This window comes from Podarcis gaigeae, assembly GCF_964106915.1.
Source record: "Podarcis gaigeae genome assembly, chromosome: 5".
NCBI classification, from domain to species: Eukaryota; Metazoa; Chordata; class Lepidosauria; order Squamata; family Lacertidae; genus Podarcis; species Podarcis gaigeae.
The window spans coordinates 76,997,471-77,018,594 of NC_139681.1; the positions used below are offsets into that span (position 1 = coordinate 76,997,471).

The 21,124-nt window shown below is 44.0% G+C and overlaps 1 long non-coding RNA gene across 1 annotated transcript; it reads left to right on the forward strand.

Annotated features, from left to right (window-relative positions):
* The first annotated feature begins 19 nt into the window (after positions 1-19).
* On the forward strand, positions 20-19,667 carry LOC310845105. Its single transcript, XR_014564460.1, has 2 exons — positions 20-163; positions 18,711-19,667. It is a non-coding gene; the product is annotated as an uncharacterized lncRNA (long non-coding RNA).
* Positions 19,668-21,124: the final 1,457 nt, after the last annotated feature.

The following is a 21,124-nucleotide window of genomic DNA, read 5'->3' on the forward strand; positions in this document are numbered from 1 at the left end:
GCGTGCTGAAGCCCAAGCACGAGGGGGAGGAGGGGGCCGCTCTGCTGCTGCTGCTGTTCTCCTTCGCGGGGGCTGCTGGACACCAGCTGGCGCCTTCTTCTTCGCCGTGGCTGCTCTGGTGGGCTCAGGCGGGGCGAGGCGTCGTGGCAGCTGCAGAGCAAGGGTATGTGCGGGGGGCCCGCGGGGGTGTGGGCAGGAGGAAGGGGAAGAGAGGTGAGAAATGCTAGGCGCCCCCCCTCCTACTTTTGCGGTCTGCTGAAGCTTCCTTAAGTTTTTTCTTTCTTTAAAAAGATGGGGCAAGTCAAAAGTCAACGCTTTGCAGCTGTTCCCTGCGTGGCTATGCAGTGGCGGAGGCGAGTGAGGCTTCACCTGTTGGCTTTTCCGCCTGCAATGTAAGTGTTGGGGTAGAAGAGAGGTGCGGGAAGGGGGCAAGACGTGTGAATCGTTATTTCTGGTGGTTCACATCCAGGCTGAGAGGCTGCACGTATTTTCTTGGGAGTTCTTTCAAGTTTAGTGACACAGTGCAGTGCTAACCACGGTCTACTGGGAAGTAGGTTTTGTGGAGTTAATGGGACTTCCTCCCAGATATGTGGGGTTAGGGTTGCAGCCCTGCTAAGGATCCTGCTGCCTAGAGTCTTGCAGAAAGAAGGTGTTTCTTCCTGGCCTTGCTACACGCTTATGTGTGGAACAAGAATTCCCCCCCCCCCTCCACCGTTTGCTAAGTTAGTTGCCCATGCAGGCTGATGCCCTAGCTTTAACTGGTTTTAGTGAAGAGTTGAAACTCAGGTCAGGATCCCAGCCCTTCAGTGCAAATCCCAAACATGTCTACTCAGTACAGTTAATTTCAATAAAAAAAATTCCTTCCAAGCAAGAGCATCTAGGAGTTGCTGCCTTGGGCACTGAATCTAGATTCATCTCTGAGAGATTTCAAGGAGATGGCTGCAAGAGTAAGTAGTTTGTAAATTGGAGCCTCTGTCATATTCTTGGCTGGGATCACCAGATGGTTATCTGACCATACTGTAATAAAAGAGAAAATGGTTGCAGGCTTAATAAGTTTTGAGTGTTTGCTTACTTCCCTTCAGCACCTCTTAGATGGGAGGAGAGCAGAGGATTGGCACATGTAATTTTATCACTTCTGCTGCAGGTTAAACTTTTTGGTCTGTATAAGAACCAGCCCAGAATTATGGATGTTTGTAAGACTTAAATTTATGCAGTTTTTGTTATGTGCCTGCATTTGAAAAGGAGCATCCATTGAATTCGCTGAGAGTAAATTATGACTTTCTTTTCCCACTTCCTCACTGAAAAACGTGGGTGTGGGTGTGTCACTTTTTGTTGCGCTTGGACTCCATTTTTCTTCAGAGCAGTCCCACAAGTGACTACTCTCAGGTAATCCCAGAGAAGACCATAGCCCTCAATGAAACTTGAGCAGGCTGCTTTATAGACTACAGTGGAACCTTGGATTGCAAACGTGATCCGTACAGGAGGCACATTCGCAACCCGCAGCGCCACATCTGCGCATGCGCAGGTTGCAATTTGGCACTTCTACGCATTCGCAAAGCGTAATTTAACACTTCTACGCATGTGCAAGTACCGAAACCCGGAAGTAACCCGTTCCAGAACTTCCAGGTTCAGCACGGTGCGCAACCCGAAAACGCATAACCTGAAGTGTCTGTAACCTGAGGTACCACTGTAATTGGATTGCTCTTTTAATGCTGTGGTACTTGTTTGGCAGTCAGGACCATTGGAATTAACAGGAGTTCTTTCAAGCCTCAGCTCTTTATCGAAATGATGTGTGTTGTGGAATCCATATTCTATTTAAACCATCATTGTGACATGCAGAGGTTCCATTTGACATGTTGGTTACTGGTCCCCAAACCTCCACAGGCTGCAACTTCGAGAATTGCCAAGAAGGGAGAACCTTCCTTGTTAAATCTTTTCCCATCACAGTGCTGAAGTGACAGCAGAAACCAACCTGGTTTTTCAGTGCAATCATACACGTCTCTGCGCAGAAATGAGTTCTATTCAGTGGCAGTTCACATGCCCTTGAATATGTGAATAATAAGGTGAGGCACCCTTTGAATATGTGCAGAGATATTTCATTCATCGCTGAGTAAGTGCAGCCAGTCCCCATACACACACACATTCCTGGAAGTAAGGTTAACATTATTGGATGTGTTTCCCAGCTATTCTAGAATGCTGTTGCCTCATTTTTAAATGTTCTGTGCTATCTCTAGATTGATCTTACTATTAGGCAATGTGAGGTGATCCACCCCAGGCAGCACCCATGAAAGGGTAACCTTTCATTCATTTATTTTGGCCACCATGTGAGGCCTCTCACTTGGTTGTTTTGCTTGAAGCATCAAAATGTCTTAAACTGCCTCCTCAGCATCTCACAAATCTGTTTCAGGTATTGTGCAATTAGTGCATTTACATGTAGTAAGCCACCTGCTTGTGAATGAGCGTCTTCGGTGTGTTCTATGTAATTTCTCATCATAACAGAAGAATTTTAAAGCTGAGTTTTGTTATTTGTTTTTTTTTTTAATCCTTGCCTTCCAAACCAAGAGGCAAGAAAATGGGAGAAAACGCAAAAGAGACAGCAACCCCGAGAACATGCTGCATCCGAAAATGGCCATCAGGCTACCCTGTTCCCATCCATATAAGTGTATAGTAGATCACATTAAAACTGAGCAACTTGCCCTGCTTCAAATCTACTGTTTGCAGTATGGTGCATGTGCACAGGTGTGCCCAGATGATAACAATAAAGGGCAGCCTCAAACTGCCCCTGACCTATGGTGGTGGTGGTGTTTAGTCATTTAGTCGTGTCCGACTCTTCGTGACCCCATGGACCAGAGCATGCCAGGCACTCCTGTCCTCCACTGCTTTCCGCACTTTGGTCAAACTCATGCTGGTAGCTTCGAGAACACTATCCAACCATCTCATCCTCTGCCGTCCCCTTCTCCTTGTGCCCTCCATCTATCCCACCATCAGGGTCTTTTCCAGGGAGTCTTCTCTTCTCATGAGATGGCCAAAGTATTGGAGCCTCAGCTTCAGGAACTGTCCTTCCAGTGAGCACTCAGGGCTGATTTCCTTAAGGATAAATATGTCCCAACTGAGATTTAATCAATTGATATCTGATATCTCATATTGTTTATGCATTAATGCACAGCTCCAACAAAGATACGTGGCACATGAAGAGAACCAATTACATAGATGACGTTTCACTTGCTGTTTTCACTAGTCCTGGAAATTATCCCTACCAAAGAGACATCTTCCTGTCCTGTTTAAAAAACATCTAAGCTCTACCATCCTGCAGCAAAACAGGAAGTGATGCTTAAGCCACCTATGTCATTTGCTCTCAGACACACCAATGTGGTTCCTTTGCCAATCAGTACTCTCACAGCAAGCCCTTTGGAAGTCAGTCTGCAAGTGTGGCTTGCATTCAAGTCATACCTGCAAGTAGACATTTTCCCTCCATAGACTGCCAGGCTGCTGGCAAAGGAAGAATGCCTGTTTGCAGGCATGGCTTAAATCCAGGCAAGCCCCTTTGAAGGCATGCCCGGTGCAGTTGATCAGATTGGGGCTCGCTGTCACCGCCACTCAGCTGATCAGGGCTGCCAGTGAGCCCCACTTGTAAAGGAGCAATTAGGAGCTGACTTTGAGCTCCCAACCCTTTTTTGGAGCCATGTTTTTACCTGCCCTACACATGTCAGGTATGGGGCAAGTAGGCATGGTTTGGGGTGGGGTGGGAATGTCCTTCTGGGCCCAGGGTTTCCCACCCCTTCATTAAACTTAGATGCCTATGATCCGACACAAACACTTGGGCATTCACGACCCTTTTGTTTTCGCCCTCACTGCCCAACAAGTTGATGTGGCCGTTCAGCAGCCCTCTCACATTCAAGCAGAGGGAAATGCAAAGGATGGAGCGGGTGAAGGCAGACTGCTACTAGTGCCAAAGTCAAACACACCACTGCGTTACCCCCAAATGAGTCCCAAAAGCTCATCAGGGCATGCACACAAGCAGCGCAAAGGGGCATTATGGGAAATTAGATATCCTTGAGCCCTTTATACACCCTCATTCAGCCCTCCTGCCATGCACCATGCAAGTCGCTCATGTTCCAGAGGATGTATAACCTGCAGGGCTCTAGATTTTGATGTGGGATGGGTGTGTAGGCCTCCCATTCCTTGCATCACCTTTTTTTGCACAGGCGCTCACAGTGCTGGGAGGGGGAGAGAGAGAAGATGGGGTGGGAGAAGGCTTCTGGTCCCTAATGTCTCTTGATTGGGCCGGGAAATATGTATGAACCTCTGGAGAGTGGCTGATCTAGGTCAGGCTTCCTCAACCTCGGCCCACCAGATGTTTTGAGAGTATAATTCCCATCATCCCTGCTAGCTAGGGATCATGGGAGTTGTAGGCCAAAAACATCTGGAGGGCTGAGGTTGAGGAAGCCTGATCTAGGTGGACCTACTGTCTGACTTGGGATAAAGCAGTCTCTGTTGAGCCCTGTGGGCTCTGGGTCCCATATCCATAATCGACTGGATCGTATGATAGTCATTTATATCTTGCCTTTTTCATCAGGACAAAAAACCCCCTCAAAGCTAAGAACAAATGGTGACAACAGGCCAGCTGGAAGGGGTCTCACTCATCCTCTTGTCTCCTGAAGTGTAGCTGGCATGACAGTAATATAGCTGTCTGCTCCTCCCATCCACCCTGATAGAGGGTGACAGACAGAGGCAGGAGCTGCAGCCACAGTGCTGTTCCCTGCAGCAGAATTGACAAGAGATCCTATCCCACCTACAAGCAGAACTGAGGGAGACCCAGAATTTCATGCACAGACCTGTGGAGTCTATGAGGATATTTATAATCCTGAACAAGGAGTCACCTAAAATGGAATGGGTGAGAGTGAAGACAACCACACACAGAGAGCAAAACCAAGTAAAGCATTATTCATTAAAAATGTGATGTGAGCCTATCCTGCAGAAAAATGGAAGGAGTAGGGGAAGAGGCTATATCGGTGCCAGTGCCTCAGGCTTTCTTTCTAATGTTGACACAGTTATTTGAGCTGTACTTTTGGAAACATGTTTCAAGAGTAGATTAACATAATTTTAAACCATGGCCGTGCCAAGGATACATTTATAGTAGCTGTGTTGTAATTTAGGGTACATTTAAAAACAACAACAACTTGGAATTGTGGTGTTTTAATTCCTGACCATGTATTAAAGTCTTTGTAAAAAAAACTTTCCACAGTGCCTTTAAATAAAAGCATGCTTTTGCAAATGTGCTGTTCAAGTAACCTAATTCAGGGAGAATGAAAGCCAGGCCTTGAAGAGAATGCACAGAAGTGTTTGCCTACAGTGAGAGAGAGAAGGATAAAGGAGCACTTCCCCCAAAGTAGCTTTTGTGATGGTGCCAAAACTCTGTGTTCAGTGCAATGAGCTATGTTCAAAATGTCATTGATGCTCAAAAGCAAACTTGAATCGGGGCAAGATACATTTCTGCAAGCTTGAATTTTACACATGTGTTCTAACTCTGGAAGGGCACTCTGTGGGTTTTTCAAACTGATCTTTTTTTCCTTCTTTCTTTCTTTAAAAAGTATTTCGTTTGAAAGAGAACCATAGATTCCAACAACTGATACAGAGACTCTTAACACAAAGGAATGCAGGAAATTCCACACTCTTTAGAGTTGTTTTGGTTACTGCTTTTGATTTAATGATATGGTGCCTTTAAGCCAGGGTTAGGGAAACTATTTTAGATAAGGAAACCTCGTTGACAGTTTTAAAGTGCCCAGCAAGGCTAACAGAAAATAACAACCATGCAAATCTGTGCTCAGTTTCGACGGTTTCATGTTTTCTTCTTTGCACACATGGATTCACATGCAAGAATGATGACTTATGCATATCAGTGCTTCCTTATATGCACGCTCTGTCCCACCCAAACACACACAAAGTAATGGTCAAAAAAAGAAGCTTCTATTCCTTTGCTCTGGATAGCCAAGAACAGGAGCCTGTCTTGTGCTTGTTTATTTCCAGCAGCAGTTTTCTCTCTGGAGAGCTTTGTTTCAAAATGCCCTCGAGGCTTAAAGCCAGTTCACACATTTCCCAGTTGTGGAGCTTCTAGAAACAGAAGCAACCTGCACTTCTGATTCCCTTCTTCCAATGCAACACTCGTAACCCTTACAGGTCTCTGCCAGATCATATTCAAAAGACCCTATGCATCCCCAGTGGGGGTCAGCAGTGTGAATGGCAGGGCTGCTCCCCCGCCTGAGGCAAGGTGAGCTCCTTGCCTCCAGCAGCAAGATCCACAGGTGTAGCAGATCAGGCTGCCAAGGAATTGATAAGCCATTGTAGATCTTCATTCACCCCTTTTCCCCTGAAGTGGGAAGGGTGCCATTTTGTGGTTTGCCTCAGGTACCAAAATGTCTTGGGCCAGCCCTGGTAAGTGGGATGTGCCTCTACAGGCCCTGGAACTAAAGAATACGTGAATTGGCCACTGACTAAAAAATAGTGGCACCGAGTGGAATTCGTTCCAGCAGCAGGGCCAACCTTGAATTTTCAGGGGTCTCTTGGCAACACTTGGTTCTCTTTCTCTGTAGTCATTCTGCCAACTGTGGAGGTCAAATCAAGCACAGCAGTTCAGATGGTTGTCTCTTCCCTGCTCCTTTTCATTTAGCTGGTGCGGAATTCGTTGAGTTGCTTTGAACCTGAGCTTGGAGCCGAGCCCCCCAGAACAAAACCTAGTAACCAGTTCAAAATAAGTGCTTCACCAATAGTTCAAAGGATCCTTTTGAGGGGGGTGAATAGGGCCTTTCTCTCTTTAACATTAGGCAGGCAGGCCAAACTGGAGGAGGAGGAAAAATAAGAGTTTGGGGATTGTTGTTCTCCTGTATCTTGCATATGCTTTGACCTGGTGTATGAGGACAAACAGTAAGGCTGTTTACACACCATATTTATTTCTTTTGACTAATAATAGGGAAAGAGGCGGGGGGGCACACTCTACATTTAAAACACGTCCCTTCTCTAAAAAAGAATCCTGGGAGCTGTAGTTTAAGGGTGCTGGGAATTGTAGTTCTGTGAGGCACAGTAAATACAGGATCATGAGAAAGCATTCAGAGAAGTGGGTCCTTTTTTCTGTGTAAGCATTCCAATCCCGTAAGCCCTCACATAACAGTGTTATGCGCCCAACAATGTATAGTTTTTAAAGCTTCTGTCTTTGTCTCCAGTTGTCTTAGGTAAAGCTCCGCCCCCCCGTTTTAACTGCTTTTCTGTATGTTTCTGAGAATAGGTAGGGTGATTGGAACTATAATAGCATAACAGAAGCCAACAAATAAAAGATGCCCGAAGTAAGCTAAAAATAATATGTATATATTTTTCTGGGATGGAAGTCAATGTAAAAAGTATGTTTGGAGAGTGAACTTCATAAAGATCTGGTATGCATGCATGTGTTTAGGGAAGAAAGCAACCATTTTCCTGCATTAAATATCCCTGTAGTCATGTTGTAAGAGTCACACTGCAATTATATAGTGTGTGTGAGAGAGAAGAAGAAGAGGAGGAGGAGGAGGAGTTTGGATTTGATATCCCGCCTTTCACTCCCTTTAAGGAGTCTCAAAGCGGCTAGCATTCTCCTTTCCCTTCCTCCCCCACAACAAACACTCTGTGAGGTGAGTGGGGCTGAGAGACTTCAAAGAAGTGTGACTGGCCCAAGGTCACCCAGCAGCTGCATGTGGAGGAGCGGAGACACGAACCCGGTTCCCCAGATTACGAGACTACTGCTCTTAACCACTACACCACACTGTAGTGTAGAGAGAGAGAGAAAGAAAACTGGTGCCAAACAATTGCACAGGACAGAATCACAGAGTTTAGAAATGCTGATGAACCTGAGCCAGAATTGAATCAAGTTTTAAAAATAGTTTGACTCCCTGCTTTTTACCATTGTAACTCTCCCCCTTAAGTCAAGCCTCCCAGATCACTTTGAAACCCCACCCTTGAGGAACTTGGCCCATGGAGATAGGTTAGAAACTGACAGATGACATAGTGATGCCAAATTAATGGGAATACTTAAATTTCCAAGGAGCCAGAAGACATTTGGAAGAGCTGATTTGGCCCGTGGTCTTGAGGTTTCTCACCCCTGCCTTTAAGCCAACATACTTTCAATTTTCCCTCATTATTTCCTGTGTGAGTTGTGGTGATGCTTTTAAATACTTCTTTCTAAACCACATTGTGTTTCCTGTTTCCTATCTATTCTTTACCACAAGTGGTTTATAGAAATACGGTGGTTGAAACAGCTTCAAGTGACTGTAGTTGTTTATGCTTAACTTGGGAGGATTTTGCTTTGTTGTGGTTGTAATCCCATGTAAGAATTAAGACTGACAGTATTTTAAGGCTCTTCAGGATGTCTCCTCACATCTAATTTCATAATTAAGGGTTATTACGCTAGGACTGGAAGCAAAACCTGGGGGAAGAAATCATCTGACTTGCACCAAACCTAATACAAAAATATGAAATTGGAATGTTTAAGAAGCTTTGCTTCAGATACCACATTATAGAATCATAGAGTTGGAAGAGACCACAAGGGCCATCAAGTCCAACCCCCTGCCAAGCAGGAAACACCATCAGAGCACTCCTGACATATGGTTGTCAAGCCTCTGCTTAAAGACCTCCAAAGAAGGAGACTCCACCACACTCCTTGGCAGCAAATTCCACTGTCGAACAGCTCTTACTGTCAGGAAGTTCTTCCTAATGTTTAGGTGGAATCCTCTTTCTTGTAGTTTGGATCCATTGCTCCGTGTCCGCTTCTCTGGAGCAGCAGAAAACAACCTTTCTCCCTCCTCTATGTGACATCCTTTTATATATTTGAACATGGCTATCATATCACCCCTTAACCTCCTCTTCTCCAGGCTAAACATGCCCAGCTCCCTTAGCTGTTCCTCATAAGGCATCGTTTCCAGGCCTTTGACCATTTTGGTTGCCCTCCTCTGGACACATTCCAGTTTGTCAGTGTCCTTCTTGAACTGTGGTGCCCAGAACTGGACACAGTACTCCAGGTGAGGTCTGACCAGAGCAGAATACAGTGGCACTATTACTTCCCTTGCTCTAGATGCTATACTCCTATTGATGCAGCCCAGAATTGCATTAGCTTTTTTAGCTGCCGCGTCACACTGTTGGCTCATGTCAAGTTTGTGGTCAACCAAGACTCCTGGATCCTTTTCACATGTACTGCTCTCAAGCCAGGTGTCACCCATCTTGTATTTGTGCCTCTCATGTTTTTTGCCCAAGTGTAATACTTTTACATTTCTCCCTGTTATAATTCATCTTGTTTGTTTTGGCCCAGTTCTCTAATCTGTCAAGGTCGTTTTGAAGTGTGATCCTGTCCTCTGTGGTGTTAGCCACCCCTCCCAGTTTGGTGTCATCTGCAAATTTGATCAGGATGCCCTTGAGTCCATCATCCAAGTTGTTGACATTACAGTGAGTGATATCAAGAGTTAGTCATAGTCAGAATAGGTCTCCTCTGAACATGACTTAGTTGGATATCACCCAACGTGTTTTTTATCTTTTATCTCAGAAAACAGATGCACATACTTACCAAGTTTTATTTCTCAAAACCCAAGGAGATTTTCCTTTATAGCGGCTATAAATGCAATGGCAAACCATAGTTTGTTTTATGAGCATGAGTAGCCTTGATCTCATGCACCTTTTCCTCCACTTTTCCTGCACGTGAACAGAATAGGTTAGAAGTTCCCATTCCTGGCTTTGTGGCAAACCGTGGTTTCTCCTTTTGTTTGAACAAGAAGTGATGGTTTGCCACAAACCAGCTTCTAGACTTATTCTCACATGCACGGGAGAAGGAGAGGAAAGAATGTATGAACTCATGCTCATAATGGCGAATGGTTTGTTTTGTTACATTTAAATCTGGCCAGTATGTTGTCAAAGCTTTCCTGACTCCCTTAAAAGTATGTGAAGCCATCAAAGTAGGGTTCAAACTTGAAGCATAGAATTGGGTCCTGAATGTGCATGCTATTCTTCATGCTATATCATTAAAAAAGGTAAAGGGTAAAGGGACCCCTGACCATTAGGTCCAGTCGTGGCCGACTATGGAGTTGCGGTGCTCATCTGGCTTTATTGGCCGAGGGAGCCGGCGTACAGCTTCCGGGTCATGTTGCCAGCATGACTAAGCTGCTTCTGGTGAACTAGAGCAGCGCACAGAAACGCCGTTTACCTTCCTGCTGGAGCGGTACCTATTTATCTACTTGCACTTTTGGGTGTGCTTTCAAACTGCTAGGTTGGCAGGAGCAGGGACCGAGCAACGGGAGCTCACCCCGTTGCGAGGATTCGAACAGCTGACCTTCTGATTGGCAAGTCCTAGGCTCTGTGGTTTAACCCACAGCGCCACCCGTGTCCCTTGGTATATCATTATAATATAATTATTGTGCCCCTGACCCCTTCTTCTTTAAATCAGACATAGATGGGATTTGGGTTGATGTTCAGACATGGAAAACAGAATTGTGCCCTGATCTTGTGTACCAAATTCCACCTAGATATACAGTGGTACCTCGGGTTAAGTACTTAATTCGTTCCGGAGGTCTGTACTTAACCTGAAACTGTTCTTATCCTGAAGCACCACTTTAGCTAATGGGGTCTCCCGCTGTTGCTGCACCTCCGGAGCACAATTTCTGTTCTCATTCTGAAGCAAAGTTCTTAACCTGAAGCACTGTTTCTGGGTTAGTGGAGTCTGTAACGTGAAGCGTATGTAACCTGAAGCGTATGTAACCCGAGATACCACTGTATTGGAGTTCAAGCAAAAGACTGTAACAAAGAAGCACACTAATAAAAGCAAGTTAAACCAAACGACTCATTTCTCTTGAAGTGTTCAATGGTGGCTGGTGGGTACCTATGCTGAAAGTGTACTTTTTGCTCTCTTGCCCTGCTGAGAATGCATATTCAGGCATGTCACAGATCCAAATAGACCCTTGTTCCTTGTATGCATCATCTTAACAAGAAAGGATTCCCTTAATTGAAACCCACCCACCCATCCACCTTCTACTGGGGGTAGTGTAGAGCAGTGTTTTTCAGCCACTGTTCCACGGCACACTAGTGTGCCGCGAGATGTTGCCTGGTGTGCCGTGGAAAAAATTAAAAAATTCGAAAGATTTTTTTTTTTTTAAAAAAAGTCAAATTTTCGCCCACTAGGCGGGCGCCGGACTGTGTCCACCCTATTTTCCATCCGTCCTGGGTGGGGATGGGATCGGATGAGAACGGACAGGAGGTCTCTGAGCAGAGAACGGTCCGCAACGTTTTTGTTTGCCATTAAAGAAAAAAATATTAAACATTTTCTAATGGTGGTGTGCCTCGTGATTTTTTTCATGAAACAAGTGTGCCTTTGCCCAAAAAAGGTTGAAAAACACTGGTGTAGAGCACCCATTTGCAGTCTCTCACTCTCTCGACCAAATAGTAAGGTTTTGAAAATGCGATAGATGCCAAAGCATTTTGCTTATTAAAAGGTCTACATAAAACACTATTTTTAATTCCCGCTGTAGGGAAAGTTAAGGCTAACGTTACCCTGGTTTACAAAAAGCACTTAAATCACACACTGTGTTACGTTCCCCAGCCTGCATTCTGAAGTGATGACATTGCAGGTCATCTAACTTGTGATGTTGATGAGTAAGACGCAGCTCACCTTTTGGTATGAGCAATTGTCCATAGTAAGTACATATGGAGGTAATAAGAATTCAGAACATTATTACTATGATTGTCGTTGAGCAAAGTACATTAGCTAATATATGAACCGTGGTTTGGCAGCATGCACACACTGCAGAGCGCTTCATAGGCGCTAACTAAAACACCCATTTTAATTAGGGAAATAGGTTGTAGCTGGTGGTGGCACTAAATACCTTCTGCTGGAAAAGAGGAGAAACTGGCACACAAATTTATCCATTCAGATATTTGATACGTTGTTATTTTAAATGGGAGGCATCGGAGCAGGAGTGTGTGCCTTCCAAGTGGAGTTGTTTTGTTAGGGTCAAATTCTGTTGTCGGTTTCTCTCCCAGAAACCTTGCTGATGTCAACAGAACGGCAGAAGTATTGAAAATAAAGCGGAGACTGTGTCAACATTCATTTCGCAATACATTGTTGAACAATGCCATCGCTAGAGGAAATCTCCCGTTTCTTTGAACCATGTCGCTGAGCAATATTTTTTGTAGTAATCATGATAATTCAGAACACACTGTTAACAATGACAAGTCATATGTCTCTACTTTCCTTCTGCCTTAGCCTAGACACCTACTCATGGCCTATTGGTTCTTGCTAGAAAGCAACATTCTTAGGGTTTCTTTCTTTCTTTCTTTCTTTCTTTCTTTCTTAACAGGTTTTGAGACCTCACAGAAAAAACATATAGGTAGTAGGCCTGAAAGTAAAAAAAAAGTTATAAAATCACTTTCACATTTATCATTTTCAAATCTCATTATTTTGAGGAGTCCATCAACAAAACTGAAAATAATGATGTTAATAATAATAATAATAATAATTTATTATTTGTACCCCGCCCATCTCGCTGGGTTTCCCCAGCCACTCTGGGTGGCTTCCAACAAAGATTAAGAATACATTAAAATGTCACACATTAAAAACTTCCCTGAACAGGGAACAAGAGAAGCATGTTGGCCCCAATATATGATTCTTGATTTTGATGGTAGAGATGTCTCAGGTTCAAATCCCCAAATAATAATCCTGTGAAAGAGGGCAAAGAGAGCCATTCTCTTGAGGGCTGGTGTGATGTTGCATGGGCAGACATGGATTCTAATCCTTACTCACCATGAGGCACGCTGGTGATCTTGCGCCAGTCACGATCTCTCTCCCTGACCTACCTCACAGGGTTATTGTATAACGATAAAGCGTAGGACCCATTCTAGAGAGTGAAGAGGCTGGCCATCTATCCCAGCAGCAGTCCTTCTCACATATGGAGTACCTAGGAAGTGGGTAGCATGAGAAAATTCCCAATTTGCATACAAAAAGTCAGTTTGCAATTCCAGGTTAGGCTGGAAAAGACCCCTGTTTAGAAACCTAGAAAGCCTCTCCAGATCAATGTAGGTGGTACGGAACTTGAAGGAGCAATAATGTAGTTTGGTGCAAGACAGCTTCCTATATTCCAGTCTCTTGTCTTAAAGATGCCTGCTCTGGGTTCCTTTAAGGAGCCTCCAAAATTCTAGAACAAGGATTTTTTTTAAAAAAATATGTCTTCCCATATGGCTGCTCTTATCTCCTTAGTAGAAGATATAAGGTAAAGGTAAAGGTACCCCTGACCATTAGGTCCATTCGTGGCCATTCACTTTATTGGCCGAGGGAGCCGGCATACACCTTCTGGGTCCCGCCGTTTACCTTCCCGCTGGAGTGGTACCTATTTATCTACTTGCACTTTGATGTGCTTTCGAACTGCTAGGTTGGCAGGAGCAGGGACTGAGCAATGGGAGCTCACCCCATTGCGGGGATTCAAACCACCGACCTTCTGATCGGCAAGCCCTAGGCTCTGTGGTTTAACTCACAGCGCCACCTGCGTCCCAGTAGAAGATATAATCTTTATTAAAGTATACCAAGTTTCAGTAGATGGGGAACCATGTAGAACAGAAAGGGAGAACCTGTGGCCTTCGAGGTGCTGTTGGACTCCTATCTGCTCCAGCCAGCATAGCCCATGGTCAGGCACGATGGGAGTTTGAAGCGCAACTTCTGGAGACCACCAGTTTCCTCATCCCTGATGCAGAGGAAGGGAGGGAGGTTATTTATGAAGTGGCACCAAAATATTTCCTTAACAGGAAGGTCCTAGTGTTAACCAGCCCAGAGTTGTATAAAATGCATTGCATTTGCCTGAGCTTTCAAACCAAGGACAAATGGCACACACATCTTGCTTCTGTTTAAGCAGTTGGGAGGGTTTTGCCAACAAACAGCGTAGGTGTGAAATTCAATTCACTTCAGGTGGTACATTTGCCTGGTTCATCATGGCACCTAGCTGGGTTTTTTCTTCCTCAGCCCTCCATGCTCACGAGAGGCATTTTCTGTATATCTCCGGTGAATGGAAGGCGCTGTGAGTGCGTTCTTGGATATGTAATTAAGCTTTATTGAACAAAGATAATGTCAAATTCCAATCGGAATTTCTGCTTGCAGTTCAGAGTTAAAGGTCTGAGGCAGCTCTGCAGATCATTATGCTTATCTCCCATGGCTAATGCAGTTGTGCTCAGCCTCGCTGAAACCAGCAATCCATCTCTAATCAGTCAGTCAACATTCCCAACACGCGTTCAGCATAAAGAACAACAATAACAATACATTTTTATGGCTGCTTGGGTGTTGAGTGCTGCTCAATCACTGTCCCCCTCTTATGCAGAAGGGATGGAAAGTGCTAGTAAAGTGAGCAGAGGTATATTGTTGCATATAATTTCAAGCGACAAAAGCTAGCCCAGCTGTAGCCATGGTTCAAATTGCTGGAGTATTGAAAGCTTAGCCTGCTGCTGATGCCCTGTTTCCTTCTTGCTGCTTTCCCATTTGATTAAAACCTAGCCTGGAAGAAAAGGACTGTACTTGGGAGAAAACCACAAGGTCTATTCTCCAGTGCTCAGAATAAAATGAAACTTAATAATAAGGAGCACATGTTGCACCCACACAATCTTCTCCAAAGTGAGTGCCTGAGCCAGCAATTTGTTGAGTGCTCAAGGTCCTGTTGTGCAAATTCTCCTCCCCAAGCTGATATTAAGGCTGGTCCTGTACATGTTTACTTGGGCTGGGGGGAAGAGGAATCTTTCTAAACTCAATGAGGAATATTCCTAGGTACAGTTGCAGTCCCTTGCATGCTTACCTGGGATGTAGGTATGTATGCATTATTGCATTTGTATCCCATCTTCAAGGAGCTCAAGGAGAGTCTCACGCTCTACCGACTAATGTTTTGGCTGGATCCATTCTCAACAAACCTGAATTCTCAAATTCCCTTTAAATAATAATAATTATTATTATTCTGGAACAAGTTATCAGCAATGAGGTTAAGTAAGAGCTAAATGAAAGTGGTTTGGGGAATACAGTGGTACCTTGGTTTGCGAACTTAATCCGTTCTGGAAGTCCATTCTTAAACCAAAGTGTTCTTAAACCAAGGCATGCTTTCCCATAGTAGCGGGGGACAAATGGAACACACTCAACAGGAAGCGGAACATGTTCTGCTTCCAAGGCAAAGTTCACAAACCAAAACACCTACTTCCGGGTTTGCAGCGTTCTTAATCCAAGTTATTCATAAACTAAACTGTTCTTAAGCCAAGGTACCACTGTACTCTGCCACTGGCAAAACAGTCTTACCACATAGATAATATACCACACAGATAATGAAAAATAGACAACTGTTTTTTCCTCCTCGGCTAAGCTATTCTGCCATAACCAGTTCACCTGGAAATTCCATCTCTTCTTAAGGATCCACCTTCTTGAAAGATCTAGGCTTCATTTGCAGAAATGTCAGCAAAATGGTCCTTCTGCAAGGATGGTTCTAACACTTGAGAGTGTGTATTGCTACTTGGTATAGTGACCAGGGTTCAAATTCTACTCAGTCATGAAGCCCACCGTGGGCCAATCACTTAGCCTGATCATGGTTGTTATGTGGATAAAATGGTAAAAGAAGCTTATACATCTCCTCTAGCCCCTTAGAAGACAGGTGGGGTATAAATTTAATTTTTTAAAAAAACTAATGACTAGGGGAAAGGGGATGTGGTTCAGTATTAGAAATCATGCTTTTGCATGCAAAAGATACTGTACTGTGATCAGTCCTTGGCCTCTCTAGGCAAGGCTAGGGAAGATTCTTATCTCAAACTCTGGATGGTGGGTACCAGTTAGGGTTGACAACCCAGAGGTGGAAGGAAGAGAGGTCTGACTTGGTATAGTACAGTTGCTTCCTATGTCGCTATATGCACTTAAAAAAAAATCAAGAGAATCACATTTTGTGGATGTGCAAAAGGTATTCATTCTTGGCACTACTTCTTACAATGGGAGTAGCCATCTTCTGTGAAGACAGAGATTCTAGGAAGGTGAGCAGCTGGTCCTGTTTTGGTAAGGTTTTCATGAGCAAATCAGGGATTACAAACCGAGACATTCCCAGGGAAACCAAAATGCTTGTCTACAAAGCTATTGTACTACCAACCTTACCGTATGCTTGTGAAACATAGCCACTTACAAATGCCATCTCCAACTTCTCGAAAGATTCCATCAACGGTGTTTCCCAAAAATCTTACACATTACTTGGGAAGACAGGCGAACTAACATAAGTATACTGGATGAAGCAAAGATCACCAGTGTTGAAGCAATGATTCTTCAACATCAACTTTGTTGGACTGGTCATGTTGTGTGGATGCCCGATGACTATCTTCCAAAGCAACTACTCTGTTCCGAACTTAAAAATGGAAAGCGTAACGCTGGTGGTCAACAAAAGAGGTTTAAAGACTGTCAAGGCAAATCTAAAAAAATGTAGTATAAACACCGACAACTGGGAAACACTGGCTCCAGTTGGAGAACAGTCTTTACCAAAGGTGTCATGGACTTTGAAGACACTCGAACTCAGAACGCAAGGGAGAAATGTGCTAAGAGGAAGGCATGCTTGGCAAATCCATACCGTGTTCAACTCCACTGTGGAAGGACGTGTGGATCCAGAATTGGCCTCCACAGTCACTTACAGGCTCATTGTTAAAACTGTGTTTATGGAAGACAATCTTACTCAGCTACGAGTGATCGCCAAATAAGAAGACAATTTTGTAGTGGAGTCACATATCATTTGCTCTGTGCACATGCAGTATATTTAGTGCTGGTCCAGTTACAGTCCTCACTTTGTTTCTAGCATTTAGACAGGAGGGGCCGTAGCTCAGTGATGATGCATAACTTTTGCATGCAAGAGGGCCCTGATTCAATCCCTGACATTGCAGTTAAAAGGGACAAAGGGAAAGTGGGGGAATAGGCCACACTGGGTTGTCCTTGGAAAAACCTGTCGGAGGCCCTCCAAGGAGATAGTACTTGACCAAATGAACCAATGACCTGGTGGTATAAGGCAGCTTTTTATATTCATATTTGCACTGCTGTCAGAGGAAGCACCCCCTGTTTTATCCCGTGCTGCAGTAAAATGGCAAACCATTTTGAGTTGAAAATAAAGCAGGAGAACAGCAACAGGCCCAAGTTTCAGACCTGCAAAAGGGAAACCCGTTTTTGGATATTCAGAGACTTGGTGGGAGGGGAAGGAGGAGCACTTGCCCCCTGCAATTCACTTTCCGCATCTGAAGTGGTCCTTGTATCTTCCCCTTCTGCCCTTCTTCATGGTGAGATGTGGATACTTCTAATGTGGGAACCCTCTGCACACAAAGCGATGGGGATGTGTGTTATGGGGATGCATAGCAGCAAGGAAGTAAAGGGGCATTTCATTTGCTATTCATTCCGCATCTTTAAAGCGTCCAAATATCTCTCCTGCAATTAATATCAGACGTTATCTCATGTTGACAATTCAATAAATCCATCCAGCGCAATCCATAAAATAATTCTGTGGTTCATCCTTCTTGCCTTGTTTGATGATAAGGCATTCCATAGTCCTTTTCATGCCACATTGCGACATGAAGTTAAAGCAACTGTTTAAATGGGAACCGCATGTGAAAATCATTTGGTATCCCTTGCTGTAAAGAGATCTCCCTTTACAAATTAGGTGTTTCATATAAAGGATGCTCATCACTAAGATGTATGTTAGAAACAGGTAATTAGACCTTCCTCTTGGTGGAATAATGTAATACATTGGGACTGCATTTTGTTCAACTTCCGGTACTAATCGTACAAATTCATTTGTTGACATCATTAGCATATATTTGTGACTATAACCATAATCTGTACTTTAGATCGGGGACATCCAACTCCCAAGAGACTATGATCTACTCACGGATAAAAAACCCCTACCCATCTACCCATTTGGGGGGAGACCCCAAACTTGTTGGGCTTTTTTGGGGGGGGGCAAGCCGCTTCTTGGGGGGGGCGACATAAATCGCTTACTGAGTAGAAAACTCGGCAGTGATAACTCCATCTTCCATTTTTGCGGTCGTGCGCAAATTAAGGGAAGAGAGCGGGGCAGGGCCAGATGCCCTTTTTTCCCCCATGGAAGAAAGTGACTCTGCAATCGACCACAATCTACCACTATCACCCGGGGATCAACCTGTCGATCGTGGTCGACCAGTTGGACATCCCTGCTATAGATTATCTCTGGTAAACTATAATTGCAGGTTATGTTTATATTCCTTTCTGCCTGAACCTTTGGTGACCTTATTTAGGTGTGCAGTCGCTATTTTAAGATATACACCTTTTCTGCCTTTTTGCAATGTACCCCCATATATGTCTGCTGAGGAGTAAGTTCCACTGAATTGAATTGGACTTACTCCTAGGGAAGTGGCTATAGAGTGCAGCTGTCAGGTTGTTGATTTTAATCTGCAGAATCTGTGAGGAGGTTCAAGATTTTGGTATATAAGATACAATGTAAGGAAAGACAATTTTTCATCTTACAGAAGCTTATTTTGTAGGTTATGCTGTAACCAGGTGAAGCCGGATGTGTCGCTTGGTTGTTTACAGCAAAAATGTCCTCTGCCAAACACTGTGTTGTGACAAACTTGCTGAAAATGTTAAATATGTTCTGCTAAATGAAACAATTGGCTCACTTTGCTCCTCTTTTGTTTCTTCTTTTTAGATTTTCTCCTTTCTCGGAGAACATAACAAAATCCTAAAAATTTCAAGAAGGACTTGGCAATGCAATGAGTGATCTCCGTGTTCCTTGGAAATCTGTTGCAGTGTGTGCTGCCGATTCTTTCTCTCTGTTTCTGGAATTGTGTTGTAAGATGGCTCCTTGTTCTAAACCAGTTTTCAATCTAGTTCAGTTCAGTGGTAGCTTGATCTCACCTGCTCAATCCAATTCCATGCTAGCTTGATCTCACCTGCTTTCATACAATAAAATATTTCCATTTATGTTTTCCTTGTAGAATGACCAAAAATTGTTAAGTGGGAGGAGAACTAAAAGTAGGACTCCTATGATTTGAATCAAGGCATCTGCCTATGACACCACTGGCACACTGTCTCATGAGAGTACATGTAGTAGGTTGCTTATGCTATACCTGCTGGTTCATCAAGATTCATAAACAACAGAAAGCATAATATTTGATGTGGAACTAGATGTGACGAGGGGAATCTGGTGTTTCACTCCTAAGACTAATGTGAAGCGGGGTGGGGTGGGGATACTTGCAGGACAAAATAAACAGGAGGAAGATAATGCCTAATTCTTCCTCTATCTGCAGATTCTCACCTGCAAATGCCACCAAACCTCACCCTCACTTTGCACTGACTTTATGTTTCCTTTTCACTGCCAGGCTCAAAATTCTCAAGTTAGCCAATCTGACAGGGGAAATGACTGGGGGGTGTGGACATTAGCATGGGAGAATGGCAGTCACAGGAGGGGTTTGCTGATTCTGTCCTGCAGCTGCCCACCCTCAGAGTTTCAATCTCTGGGCAAACATGGGTTTAAAAGCCCCTTTTCCAAGATAATATGCTGAGAAAAGAGATACTAACTCAGCTATGAACTGCGTTTCTTTTTCTGGCCATAGTTTTGCCTCTTTAATTCCTCATTCTGACAACATTAAAGAAGAATGGTGAATATGTCTCATTGCATTTATTTACTAATTGGTTTGAGGATAGGCTAAGCCTATATATTTCATGCCCTGGGAACTTAGTTGCATCATTATCTAGCCTCAAGCGTTCTCCCCTCTCCCACCAAGTGCAGCGCATCTCAATTATCAGAGCATCCCTGGCTGCAGTTGTGCACATTCAGCATTTAGTCCTTGTCAGCTTTCGAACTGGCCACTGTAACTGTCCCTTTAAGAGCAGTTTGATCTGCAGTAATTAGCAAGCAATAAACGTTTACCTCAGTGCCACTGAAAAGCTTCCTGGGAGGATTTTTCCTGCAGGGCAAACCTCTGTTTAAAAGGGAAAGTGGGGGAATAGGCCACACTGGGTTGTTGCTGCTGTTTTTTTCTTCTTGGCAACACTATCAGTATCTATTTCAAGGGGTAAAATGTTTAGCAACTGAGCCCACCGTTCCTAGACGTGGAAGAATTGTGTGTATGTCAAATGCACCAAGATTTTTTTTTCCAGGGCAAGGATAGAACTGAAATGGGACAGAGGACACACAAGATATGCACTCAAGGTAGAAGTAGCAATAGCAACAGCAGACGTCTAAAGAAAGAAGCTTATAACTAAAAACTTACTTATCCACTTTTTGTGGAAAACTCCTTTTTATGTGTCAGCTTTCGGTTTTCCTCCCAGTTAAGCTCTTACTAACAGCTAAGGGTGAGGCAGAAGGTGAAAAGGGCATGGTATCTGTACTGAGCAATATTACAGTGGTACCTTGGTTTACGAACTTAATCCGTTCCAGAAGTCCGTTCTTAAACCAAAGTGTTCTTAAACCAAGGTGTGCTTTCCCATAGCAGCGGGGGACTCAATTTACAAATGGAACACACTCAACAGGAAGCGAAGCATATTCTTATTCCAAGGCAAAGATCACAAACCAAAACACCTAAGTCCGCGTTTGCAGCGTTCTTAATTCAAGTTGTTCATAAACTAAGCTGTTCTTAAACCAAGGTACCACTGTACATTGGTGGTTTGCTTGGGTTTTTTTTTAAACCAGACGTATTTGTAAGAAGAAAAAAATAAGAATAGCAAAAGAGCATAAGAAAAGCCGAATACCCATCTAGACCAGCAACCTGTGAATTGGGCAACCTAACGTAACTGTTACGGCTAAAATCTGGGTGCGAGGCTGCTCTGCCACCCAGCTCATCGGACTAAGTCCGTGGGTCCCTGCGGAGGAAAATGAGCTCAGCCGTAGACAGGAGCAAACTGCAGAAGATCCAAGTTTATTGCGCAACAGGTTCAAGGCGAGATTGAACAGTGAGAAAGGGGTGACATGAGTTTTTGAAACTCCCTCCATGTCCCAGAATACAGTGCAAAACACGTCATGAATACTTTAAAGAGAGGTTTGGTTACACAGATTACATCATGAATATATTAAAGGGAGGTTGGGTTACACAGATTAACATATGGAGGAGGGAGGGGGGA